Below are 14,369 nucleotides of genomic sequence, written 5' to 3' on the forward strand. Positions count from 1 at the left end.
CTAGGTATTCAGTAATCGTCTTTATTACAAAACAATTATAAAAATCATCAAACATATTTCCGAGATAGTTTACTGGTTGCATCAATTTAGTCAGACTCCTCCAGTAAAATTCCCGGTTGGATAGGTTTTGTTTTATATTGCATACAGGTTAGATAAGGTCAATTTAGGTTCACAGTGAAGTTTAATGCAATTTTCATAAATCGTAGCTGAATAAACTAACCTAACCTATATACACCACACAGATAACAGATTTCCTGTATATTATCTTGGGGACACAAAAACAATTGACTAAAATACAAATTAACTTAGATTTCTTAAGTATGATAATCTGTATGTGACACAAACATAAAAACATAATTTATATGTATAATTTTGTTTGTTATTCGAATTAATTATTAAAAAGAAATCTGATGAATCGCCCTGTGTTGGTCTCAAGCTTAGCCTAGTATGAACTGGTCTACGTAGTCGTGTACAGACAACAGATGCTAATTATTGGACCGAGGGCGTCCGAGCAGCTGATTTGCTAACCATTCAGAGACAAGTTACAGGAACTTATGGCGCACGAGGTAGATATTAAAATTGTGGTGGAAACTTACTTCTCGCACTTCTTAATGATTTAGCTGCTGTACGTTTCTGAATGGTTAGTAAATCAGCCAATTAGATGCCCTCATATTCGCCATGGATGTTTATTATTTCTGTATATAACAACAGGAGAACAGTTCACCTCTACCGTACTGTTTACTGGCCTCTTTAGTAATTTCTTCTATCATGATGAATTATTTGTGTGACTGAGAAAAGTTAAATTCAAAGTCAGCTATGGAACCTCACCATGAAGTTAACTTTATTTGTTATTGTGAAATCAAAATGTTATGACTACATGTAACACTTGAAGACGGGAGAAGATAGTCTTTATGGCACAAGAAAATTATCTGTTTTTGTTTTCAAGATGCTGATAAATAATTTTTCAATGTATTGTCTACCCAAGAAATCATTATATATATATATATATATATATATATATATATATATATATATATATATATATATATATATATATATATATATATATATATATATATATATATAAATAACCTGTCACTTGCTACCAGTCATATAATTTTGTCATGGATATTGCTTCGGGTCCATGCTGTAGGGTAACTGGTTGACAACTTATGTTATCTTGTCAGTGATTTGGATGAGAACTCGTGAAGCATGATCGTGATTGGATAAGACCGGACAATAGTGTTATCTGACATTCTTAAATGAATCAGAGAACCAAGATAAACTAGGTTAGATAATGTAATTAAATCCAATCTAATTTATCTTCAATAATGTCGTTCGCTGCAACAGTTTATAACGATGGACCAGGATGGATGGATGAGACCAGCTTGTTGTTTACCCTCTTTTCTGTCCCGCCACCCAGGCCTTGGGACCTGTTGAGGAAACGTAGGGTTAGGTAAACATTGTATTGATTAAATTAAGCATTAATTTACTCACTAACTACAGCGGTCAGTAACAGCACATTGAACACACATCGAAGACTGTTGGTTTATATTCAGTATCACTTTCAGAAGACACCGGAAAGAGGTTGGAGGTCTTTAAAATGTGGAGTTATAGGCAAATGCTAAGATAAGTTACACTGACAGGAAAACAGGTGAAGAAGTACTAATATCAACAAAAACTTCAAGAAAAATACTTGAAATGTACAGCAAAAGAAAAATTAGATACTATGGTCGTATAATTAAGAATGAGGGGATTATAAACATGTTTAATGAATAAAGTTGAGGGTAGGAGGGCCAGAGGAAGGCAGACTATGGGATGAATGAATGAAGTTAAAACCTGAGTCCACAGAGAGATACAAAACCTCGGAGGATTGGTAAAAACAGTTCGAGAACGTTTAGAGTGGAGGACTGTGGTCGCCAACCCTCATATATGAAGACGGCACTGCATTCTCTCACTACGTCTTGCAGTTGGTGTTGGGGGGGGAAGTTTAGTTTATGTCCTGTATTCAAACGCTCTTGTTGCTACTCTACCGCCTGTCATCCATAGACTTTTCCAAACTCCCAAGGATGATTATTTGTCGTATCTTGTAGCCAGGGGTGAGATGTGCAGGTGTAGATCTAACAGCCAGTGCCCAATACTTACCTCATGACTAGTACCGTGAGCGGGGTGTAGGTGTGGGCACTACCTTCGCAAGTACCCCTCGACAGGCTTGAAGATGGTGTACTTGTAGAGCCTGGGACCACCGTAGCCGTACAGAAGCTCCCCATTACCCTCGTGGTCGTAGAAGGGGTAGCGGTAGCGGGGCCTGTAGATACGGATTACATTGTAAAGCCCAACTATAAAACAAACAAACAAACCGACAAATAAAACAAAAACCCGATTTGCATTAAATCCTTTTTTTTTCTTCAGATTTCCTCTTTTGTTTAAGTTTGATTTTACTTAAAGTGCAATTAACTATTAAATATATTCAAGATGATAAAAGCCTTTACACCCCTTGTATTTATTTTATCAAACACATCTTTACAGAGCTGAATGGATAGGGGTTACATAATACACGTTAAATTATAAAGGTTGACATAGGTTAGGTTAAAATCCACACAAAAACACGGATATTCTTTGGAAAATTACTGCATTTGGTTTGAAAGGCGATATTTACAACAGCTTCATAACATCATTTGCCCCCCCCCCCTCTCCCAGCCTCACCTCTGATAGTAGGGGTAGATAAGCTCATACACCTTGCGTAGTTTGGGGTCGGGGACATGGGCAGGACGCTTGCCATAGGTGAAGGAGGGTGGAGGACTGTAGCCATCGTCTGGACCGCCGTAGACACAACCCGCCAATGTCCCCACTAATATTACCGTCATTACCACCAGCAGAGAGACACCACCACACACCTGGAAAATAATAGATCATTGTTATTGTTTGTTATAGATATGGTAGGCGACTATTAGTATCATAACTTAATGCAGTTTAATAATGCAACGTGAGGGAAAGGGCAGATGGGTATATGTGTCAAAGCTGCCCTGTGTCTGCCGCGCCAGTGTGTACGCGAGGGAAAGGAAAGGATAAGCGGAGAAAGTACGTAAAGGAGGAAGTGACGTAACGACCGACTTTGTGTGTGTGTGTGTGTGTCTGTGTGTGTGTGTGTGTGTGTGGTTGTGTCTGTGTGTGTGTGTGTGTGTGTGTTTTATTTTTTAAAGCGTTGTATGTTCCCATGTTATCTGTGCTGTGGTAATACTTATAAAACTACTAATAACTTGTATTAGCCATCACTACTCTGTATGGTTCGCTCCTGTTAGAGAGAGAGAGAGAGAGAGAGGGGGGGGGGTTGCATCAGTTCACAATATTACCCTGTAGTTACCGACATCGCTCTGCAGAATTCCACTATTGTGTACGACGCAGGTTTAATTTTTTTTCACAAGTTACTATAACTCGACTTAGTAAGCACATTAAATAGCACTGAAACATTGCGAATCAACGTAAATAAATGAGATTCACTTTATATTCTGAGTATGTAAGTTGAGGAGAAGTACATGTGTGAATATTTCTTCTTTTTGTAGTCCCATTTTCCTGACGCTTTCTGCACAGGTCTTGCGTCAGCTCCTCTGTTATTTCCCTCGTTTTTTGAGGTTTCTCTATTCTCTTGATCCCAGCCACATAATAGTGGGAAAGGGGTAAAGACAATAGATAGACAAAATAGTATCACATGACAGTCTTCTTCGCAATTCACGTTACTGGAAGTGAATATTTGAGCTGTAAGCTAAATATACTTATTTTTCAGTATAATGTCGAAATCTAGACAATGTAATTTATGCAGTTTAAATGTGAGACCAGGGGGTGAACGTGTTGGAATACATGATTAGGTGATTATCCTGTGGTAGCTTCTTAAACTTTGTGCCTTGAGAATATTGCTCCAACTAACATCACAGTTAACCTGCTGTGTCATTTCTTACAGCTTAGATCTGTATCTAGGGCTTATTTGTGTATTTTGCTCCATTGTCCATAAAACATCCTGTTTACATGAGTTATCCATAAGCCGTTTTCTCTAAATTGTATAAGAGAGAACGGACATTCTTTCATGACAGCTGTTTATGTTAAATCTATATTTAGGAATTATTTAAAACCCAAATTGGAAAGAAAGTAATAAAAGTTTCCGCCCCACAAAATGCTGCAGCAATGGGATGATAACTTATCACATAACTCCCCCCCTTACACGTGCACTCGGTGTGTGTGCGTGTGTAAAGCAGCCTGGAAACAAAACACGCTTGTGGTTCACCCAGCGCAGTAACCTAATCACAGCCAATCTAGAGGCTCGTGGTGGGCCTAGTCTTATAACAAGCCTACAGCCGATTACACAAAAACGTAGCTCATTTTCCCGAAACATTCCCGATACATCCATAAATATTCCAGTTTTCTTTTGTTGTCATTAGTCTACAGACACTAATGACAACACGAGAAAACTCTACAGAAAGGAGAACAAATCGAATTATTCACATACAGCACTTAGAAATATGGGAACCTGAATATCATAATCCAGACTAGGCTTTACAGAAATATACAACAGTGAATGGAACACTATGGTAAAGAACAGCTCAGTCAAGAAAAACCACATTGTTTATTAGCCTTTTAAGTAACTGGTAATTAAAGGTATAAATTATTTCACTTGCTTAACTGACTGTCGAGAAGACTATTTCTTGTAACAGACTAAAACCATTCTTTAGATACAAAGTGGGGCGATTAAATGTTTGCTTCATAGTCATCCGTTACTGATCCGACATTGGCAACGCTTGCGCAAAATAGCCATTGTTAGGGAGCAGTCAGTCATTAATTTAGCTACTACAGTACATATACAGTTCTCCTCGCCTCCCAGATCGCCAGTCATTGCTGGTAACAGTTTAACTAAATGCAGCTTTATTACACATTACTCACAATTCTTCGGTAGACGACCTTCGGAATCTATATTTAGTTACATTGCATATCTCTCTTGTCAACTCGAATTGGGATTGATCGTGTTCGACGCTGTGAGTCACTTAAGAATAAAAGATGAAGTTGCGAGTTTGGGAAAGATTATGAGGAAATTCATGCAGCATGAATGAGAAATTTAGATAAACGCTAGGGGAGAGAAAGGGAAAGATGAAACATGAAACATAAGTAGAATGTATCACTGAACTGAAGGACGAGTGAAAACTCTACGAGAGCACGGAAAAAATCCGAGAACTAAATTTGAGATAACAAAGAAGACAAATGAGAGACGAGAGCGGGACTTTTTATGGAAAGAGGAATGTGATAAACTTACGCTGGGTTAAATGTTATATAACAGTCACTTGTATTCATAAATAATTTACTCCACAACTCTGTTATTCAATCTTCACGTAAAATTACTGTACCTGAACCGTCTCCCTGAATATGTGCACACACACATATAATAATAGAATAATGAAAAACTTAGTACCATAATTAATCTACTTTCCATTAACATTTGCACGGCGCCATTTGAGTTGCGGAGCGTAATATGACCACAGTTCACAGCCGTCCTCATCACTTGCACTTTCCCTCCTGCCATCCCCAGCTTCCTCTGTAGGTGTTAAGCTTTACTTATAAGGTAACAATATCCATGTTTTGAAGTGAAATTTTGACTTCGTTGCTGGTAACACTTTTAGCGTCATTGTTTACCTTTTTCCAGTAATGTGGATCGAGCGATAACAAAGCTGCAGAACACATTGACGTTAACAACATTCAGGAAGTTTCATATGAACAGGTAAGTTTATCATTAATGTATAACTTGTAAATATTACCAAGGACAAACCGAGTAGATTATAGCTTTTGTTAATGTTATTATATTTTTATCACTCAAATAACATGTTTCGTATGCAAATCACATTCATATTTGGTGAACAATAATTTTCTCAAGGTACAAATTTTTGACATAAGAAAAATCCACAAAGGTCGCCAATCACTTATATGTAGAGACGATTATTACTAGTAAGGTTTCATAAGAACCTCCACTACTTATGTTTTTGTTAAGTTATATTAAGCATGTATTCATTTTATAATATCTTCATAAAATGCTCTTATCGTTTGTGTTGTAACCGGGAACATAGAGAGTAAGTGGAAAATTATAGTAAATGGTTTAGTGAGAGTGTAATCCCTCTACCCGACACACACACACACTCACACAATAGGCTACTGAAATTACCAATTGTATATGAATATTGCTTGTACCTACAGTTTATTTTAATGTGTGTTGGTGATTATGTTGTGGATGGCGTGTGTATGCGTGTCTGTGTGATTGACGTGTGTGGTGTGGTTTTTTTTTGTGACTGGCGTGTTTGACTTCAGCAGCGTGTGACTTATTACCTACAGTGACATGGAAGTGACAGTGTGGTAACGGTGGTAACATTCCCGTGGGTGTTATGGTCATCATCCAACCTCCCCGGCGGCGGCACCCCCAACACGTGACTACAACCTTTCATTTCCCACAGATCACACCCCCCCCAAACCATTCCCCAACACCCCTACCCATCCCCGATAAGTCCATCCCCCACCCTCCCCCCCACTCCCAGTCATCATTAACTCCCATCCTCACTCCTGTACCACTAAAACCCTTCCCTACTAAGCTGTGGTCATTTAAGTGTTGCACCTGGAGGAGGAGAAGATTGCGAGGAACGTGTGGGTTTGAAGTTACGTTTTCTTTTTTTTTTACGATGAACATAATCAGGGAGGAAAGCATCAATAAGGAAATCTAATACATGGAAAGTGGTTGTTTGTTATTCCCACAGATATTAGGGGGAAAATACAAATTCATTCTGATTTTTTTTTTACGGATTTTTTTATTAGTTGAGACATTTTTTTTGGAGTTACGGAATTTCCCAGGTTTCTGAAGATTATCTCGAGAAGATGTTGACAATGGCTGCTATTTGTTTGTTCCATGTAGCTAGTTTATGAACACGTCAGTATGAGAGAGTGATAGGAAAGGTGTGTACATTCTTTACCTTGCAGCCACCACACTAACTAGCGAACATGTCGATGAGGGACCGCAGTTTATTCAGTGTGTGTGTGTGTGTGTGTGTGTGTGTGTGTGAGGAAGGAAGATACAAAACAATAAATGAAGTCACTACAGCTTCTCAGACCTCACCGTGTGTGGTAAGCTCACGGGAATGGAAAAGTGTGTCCAGGGTGTAATTCGACGTGAAAGCCCTGACGCGAGAATGACTACAAAACCTCCTACAGTATCTTACTCCGTGTAGACACCTGGGTCATTAACCAGGTATCACAAGAGTATCAGCGCAACACACCTTCATATTTGTCCACTAAATGGCCCCCCTCACCCAAATAGTTTAATAACATATCTTCACATAACATTCTATTTCTTTATGTGTTACCGTCTGTGTGTCTATCGGTCAGGCATTCACAAGCTTGAGTGTGCAGTTAAAACAAAACGACACACAACACACACACACACACACACACACACACACACACACAGAAGAGGAACAAGTGGAAGAGTTAAATTTCCAGCGTTTGAAAGGTGATGGTATAGAATGAGTTAACAGGTGTTGTCTAGTGGGGGAGGCGGAGGGGGAAGGTCTTACAAGGAACCGAGGTAAGAGGATCAGCCCTTAAATCTGGGTTACTTAGAGAGAGAGAGAGAGAGAGTAATTAATGACAAAATCTACTCGGTACTCTAAAAGATGTCGTCAATATAGATCATGAAGACATAGTAAGTGCAAGTAGATGATGTAAGGAGGTGAGGTGGTGGAGTGTGGTAAGAGACGCCAGGTTGTGTAACTCTTAGCGGTGGAGTCAACAGTTGCTGCACCGTAACGTAACGTGAGTGGTTTAAACAGTCCCCGACCTTGATTAATGTTTGTTCTCTTCTTACAATATGTAAATGGAGATTGTCGAGCAACACACACACACACACACACACACACACACACACACACACACACACACACACATACTACATCCTTGACCACCGAAGGGTCAAGACGTACCTGGCGCTCCTCTCAGAGCAGCCAGGTCAACTGCTATGTTGGCCCATACCAACTCCCTCCCCTGAACCCTCCTCCCCACCGGAATATCAACAAGTTCACGCCAGAAGTCACTATTTCATTTAGGAAAGAAATGGAACCAGTGTTAAACAGAGGTGAACAGTGGTGAACAGTGCTTAAGTCAGTGAGAACAACTCAGCAGTAACAGTGGTACCCAAGTTGACCTTTCACACAGTGAGGTCCCAGGTACCCAGTGATAACGGCCCGTGAGACCCAACTACCAGCGATGTGTTAATCCGTCTACGATAGGAAGGCCTGGAACCACACCTCACTCATATAACACCATCTGTGAGGGAATTACTACACCACGTGAGGCCCCTCATAACACCATATGTGAAGGAGTTACTACACCACGTGAGGCCCCTCATAACACCATCTGTGAGGGAATTACTACACCACGTGAGGCCCCTCATAACACCATCTGTGAGGGAATTACTACACCACGTAAGGCCCCTCATAACATCATCTGTGAGGGATTTACTACACCAAGTGAGGCCCCTCATAACACCATCTGTGAGGGAACTACTACACCACGTGAGGTCCCTCCTAACACCATCTGGGACAGAACTACTACACCACGTGAGGTCCCTCCTAACACCATCTGGGAGATTAATACACCACGTGAGGCCCCTCATAACACCATCTGTGAGGGTACTACACGTGGGCCTCATAACACCATCTGTGAAGACTACTACACCACGTGAGGTCCCTCTAACACACCATCTGGGAGGAGTTACTACACTACGTTTTGCTGTTCAACACCTACATTAATCTGTATGTTCACTGTATGTTCCTTTACCTTTCTCTAATGAAGGCTTTTTGTTAAAAACCACCAATGTATGTAATAAGTCATTTGACTTGCCCAATGTATATTTTTCAGCCTTCAGACTTACTAAGAACTTCAATAAACCGTTAATTATTATTATTATTATTACTAAGTATTTTACCCACAACAACGAGCTGAATTTTTTAATTATGTTGTACCAGGTTATGATATCACAACGTCTAGATAGGTGTAAAGGTTGTAGATCAGACAACAAAGATCAATAGTAATCATTTAAATTGTATACTCGAGAACTAACATCCCTCAAACGCGTAACACATCCATTAGTCAGATCACGAAGGATTGCAATTAAGTTGATACGGCCAGAAATAAAATCGAACTTAATTATCGTAATAAAAAACTTAAGGCTATAAAATTCTCGTAAAATAAGACTGTTTCTGGTTTATACTCAATGGTAGTGTAGCGCTAACGTTTTCTCATCCGACATAGTTCTACATTTATGAGAGATGAGGATGTTTGGGAATATATTTACAGTTTGTTGGAGACTGAACACACGTAACGAGGTCTCTGTGGCGCTTGAGGTTATTATTGTCTCTAATGAGGTCAAAGGTATGTAGTTTAAGTCCCTGTGACCTAAACCACGACCATCTGATATATACACCCACACCTCTTCTCAAAGTCAGGAGGTAGCAGAGGTCAAGGTGTAGTCTGTCAACGCGCGGGGAGGAGAGAAAACATGTCATTTTCTCTTTGATAATGAGGAGTATAAAGACACATAATTACCCTTTCACCAGTGTTGTCATGGTAGGCTATCTCCTTACTTCATCATGAGGGAAGAAGACACACACAGACACACACACACACACACACACACACAGACACAGACACAGACACAGACAGACACACACAGACACAGACACACACACACACACACACACACACACACAGACACACACACACACAGACACACACACACACACAGACACACACACACACACACACAGACACACACACACACAGAGACACACACACACATTGTCATTGCACACACACACACACACACACACACACACACACACACACACAGAGACACACACACACACACACACACCACTAATGGACGTGGTTATGTTTCATGTTTCCTCACTGATAGTATCATCACCGTGTCTAGAGGAATGTTGTTTACATCTCACAGCTGATCTGAAGATGACGTAGTCCATTACCTGAGCAGCTGTGATTACCCTACCTTTAGTACTAATGGTCTCAGGTGTTCGTGTCATTAGGCTATACCAGTGTGTGTGTATAAACTGTATTAATAACTACCTTTTGAGGAAGGAATAAAATGAATAAATGAAATATTACGTAAACTATAAAATGTTAAAATAAAATTGTATATAATAATTCCTTCTGTAATCCAACTGAAGCTTTGTACCGTCACTTGATGCTAACTATATCACGTTTCACATCTAACGGGCACCCCGACATAACAGAATTCCTTCTCCATATAATCCGTTAAATAAAATACACTTACACGTGTCTGAAGAAAAGTTTTATGGGAATGGAAGATGTAGGTTTAACTATCCTTGTGTATTTTGGGGTTAGAGACGCCAAAGGGGAGGGGGGAGACGCCAAAGGGGAGGGGAGGCAGTGTTTACTTCTAGGGTGAAAGGAGAAGGTTAGGTAGGGCGGAGGACGTGACTTGTGTGGCGTAGTGGACATGTGTGTGTGTGTGTGTGTGTGTGTGTGTGTGTGGTGTGTGTGTGTGTGTGTGTGTAGTGCTAGTATAGATGTGCAGCGAGATTATAGAGCGAGGTTGTGAGGAGGTAATGCATAGAAAATGAGAGAGAGAGAGAGGTCAGCAGGTAATAGACAGGTAAAACATATGGTCGGTAGATATCAGCAATAATGAGGCAACACAGGTACTGACGTAAGGCGGAAGACTTCGGAGGGGTGGGGGGGAATTCCTCGCTCCGTATGTCGTGATTGTGGGTGTCTTCCCCTTCCCCTCTTCCCTAGTCTTCCTCTTCCCTAGTCTTCCTCTTCCCTAGTCTTCCCCTTTCTCCTCCTGCCTCTCTTATCCCTCTTTACGTCTGAGGTCTCCATCCTCCCCTCCTCTTCTCCAAAATAGATAAACTAATCCCTGGAAAGCATTTAGAGTAGGAAGACAAGGCATTTGGAACATGAGTCCTATATGCGATTATGATGTTAACCTCACGTAACCTTACGACCTTGGCCTGGGAGGGACAGGTGAGGGGGGAAGGAGATGAGAGGAGACAGGTGAGAGGGGGGGGAAGAGATGAGAGGAGACAGGTGGAGGGGGGGAAGGAGATGAGAGGAGACAGGGTGAGGGGGGGCGAGATGAGAGGAGACAGGGTGAGAGGGGAGAGAGAGAGAGAGGGGGGGTTTATGTTCCCAGGTTCATTATGCAGGTGCGACCTTACTGAATACTGCCGAGTCACCTCCCAGTTTGTAGTTAGGTGGCTACAGAAGTTCACTGAGAGAGAGAGAGAGGAGAGAGAGAGAGAGAGAGAGAGAGAGAGAGAGAGAGAGAGAGAGGGAGAGAGAGAGAGAGAGAGAGAGAGAGGAGAGAGTTGAACAATTAGTAGGAAGTGGGGCTAATTGCTGTGTGTCAGATGGTATCTGATAAGCAGTGTTGATTGAAGATGATGACAAAGGTGGAGAAAAATCAAAGGAGGGGGGGATAGGGGTACATAGGTGAGGGAGGAGACAGGTGAGGGAGAGAGGACAGGTGAGGGAAAGAGGACAGGTGAGGGAGAGAGGACAGGTGAAAGGGGGAGAGGTGGTCGACGTAGAGGTATAAGTAATAATATAAACTCGTAGCATATAGTGGTGTAGCTGTCCCATGTAGCGAGTATAAGCATCTTGTACTGTATAATCGTATGGGCATCTCCCCTTTCCCTCCCTCCCGCCCGCCTCGAGATCCTCTAAGGGCGATGTTAGTTTAGAAAGTACACCATCAATAGTCCTTGGCTCTGCTTACCTCCACTGTTGAGTAAGTAAAGCTTATTTATTTTGACTAATCATTCACCAAATATTGATTCATTTATGGAAGTGATTTTTTTCTCGTCTTGAATATAATCCTCTATTTTAATGACACTAAAATTGACAGAAAATAGAGTAATTCATTTGTTTTTAACTCAAGAAGGTGAACTAAGCCAGGCCAATGACCCAAGTTTTCCCTTCCACACAAGACTCGTTGAATTCAATTACCCAAAACCTAACACGAACTATCGAGGTTGAACAAACACGGTTCACACACACACACACACACACACACACACATCAGCCAAGATAACGTGTTGGAGACCTTGATGTAAAACTCACTTTCTTATCATTTATTTACCTGATTTGTGATGATGGGGAAGGAAACCACTCAATATCTCCTACACATACGATACAAATTAACATAAGGTCTATTTATATAACTCCTATGATATTGTGTTTTTTGTTAACCCTTATTTTCTTTCACCCAAAATAACTTTTTTTTAATATTTAGGATTTTTTGTTTCGTCTATGTGGCACTTAATTAGACGCCATTATGTAGTCACTCTAATGGAGGAGGAACAACACGAAGGAGGTGTGGTCGGGGAGGTACAACAGAGGGTGATGGAGCATCCTCTGAACTCGCCCCTCGCCCCTTATCGCCCCTCGCCCCTTATCGCCCCTCGCCCCCCCCCCCTCCCGCCCGTCATAATTCATGCATTGTGCCTCCTGTCAACCCCCAGATAGTGTTAACCTCAGAATGTGTTGACCCCAGATAGTGTTGCTGCTGACCCCAGAATGTGTTAAACCTTGATAGTGCTAATTCCCAGAATGTGTTGACCCCTAGAATGTGTTGGACTTAGAGTGCCCACCCCTGCAGAATGTGTTGACCCCCAGAATGTATTGGACCCAGATAGTGTTGACCCCAGATAGTGTTGACCCCAGATAGTGTTGACCCCAGAATGTGTTCACCCCAGAATGTGTTCACCCCAGAATGTGTTGACCCCCAGAATGTATTGACCCTAGAATGTATTGACCCCAGATAGTGTTGACCCCAGAGTGTATTGACCCCAGATAGTGTTGATCCCAGAATGTGTTAACCCCAGAGAAGTATTAACCCCAGATAAGAGGAGAGTAGTTAAGTACAATGACTGGTAACTGAGTGTGTGTGAAGATTGTTAAGATGGACTGTTGATACACTCACTCATGACAGGTTATAGAAACATCTCATCCATCTGTTATCTATCTGTCTGTCTTTTATCTCTTGACGGTTACATACTCACCCACCTCTTGTTAATCCACAGGTAATCATTAATCCCGTATAGCTTATCTCTACACCCGATCACAATCTACACTTGAGGATGTAAGGGCGTGGCAGACCTATTGCAGTGGACATTCTTAATTTGTTTACACCCACCACGCACACTAGACTACACCTTCATTACATACTAGGCACCAGGCTATACACCCACCTACACAGATACACAGGGAGAGAAACAAAACACACAGTGGCCTCTGACCCACCTCCCTTCACCCCTTCCCGTCATGACTCCTGTAATACACTTTGCCTCACCTCACCTCTCTACCTTACCTCACCTCAATTCAGTGTGTCATCCCCAAACTAGGGAGTCAATTTAGGGTGTCAACCGCAACTTACAGTCTCACTTTTAATTTCGTCCTTGAGGGGGGAGATGGGAGAGGGGAGGGGGGAAGGGAAGGGGGAAGGGGAGGGGAGGGAGGGGAGAAAGAGGAATGATGCCACGCCCACCATTACCACGACGCTTCACCATGTTGTTGCTTCTGTTGTATCATCGAATTTCATCACAGAATTAATTGTTGATTTGTTTCTTCCTCCGTGAGATTAGAGAGGAGTTGAGTGTGAGAGTAGTGTGAGTTGAGTGCGAGAGTAGTGTGAGTTGAGTGCGAGAGTAGTGTGAGTTGAGTGTGAGAGTAGTATGAGTTGAGTGTGAGAGTAGTATGAGTTGAGTGTGAGAGTAGTGTGAGTTGAGTGTGAGAATAGTATGAGTTGAGTGTGAGAGTAGTATGAGTTGAGTGTGAGAGTAGTGTGAGTTGAGTGTGAGAGTAGTATAAGTTGAGTGTGAGAGTAGTGTGAGTTGAGTGTGAGTTGAGTGTGAGAGTAGTATGAGTTGAGTGCGAGAGTAGTGTGAGTTGAGTGTGAGAGTAGTATGAGTTGAGTGCGAGAGTAGTGTGAGTTGAGTGAGTAGTGAGTTGAGGTGAGTTGAGTGTTAGTTGAGTGTGAGAGTAGTGTGAGTTGAGTGAGAGTAGTGTGAGTTGGAGTGTGAGTTGAGTGTTGTTGGAGTGTGAGAGTAGTGTGGAGTTTGAGTGTGAGAGTAGTGTGAGTTGAGGTGAGTTGAGTGTTAGGGTTGAGTGTGAGAGTAGTGTGAGTTAAGGGAGAGTAGTGAGTTGGAGTGAGTTGGAGTGTGAGAGTAGTGGAGCTTAGTAGAGTAGTGAGTTGAGTGTGAGAGTAGTATGAGTTGAGTGAGAGTAGTATGAGTTGGAGTGTG

This window comes from Homarus americanus, unplaced genomic scaffold (assembly GCF_018991925.1).
Source record: "Homarus americanus isolate GMGI-L3 unplaced genomic scaffold, GMGI_Hamer_2.0 scaffold52806, whole genome shotgun sequence".
Classification (NCBI taxonomy): domain Eukaryota; kingdom Metazoa; phylum Arthropoda; class Malacostraca; order Decapoda; family Nephropidae; genus Homarus; species Homarus americanus.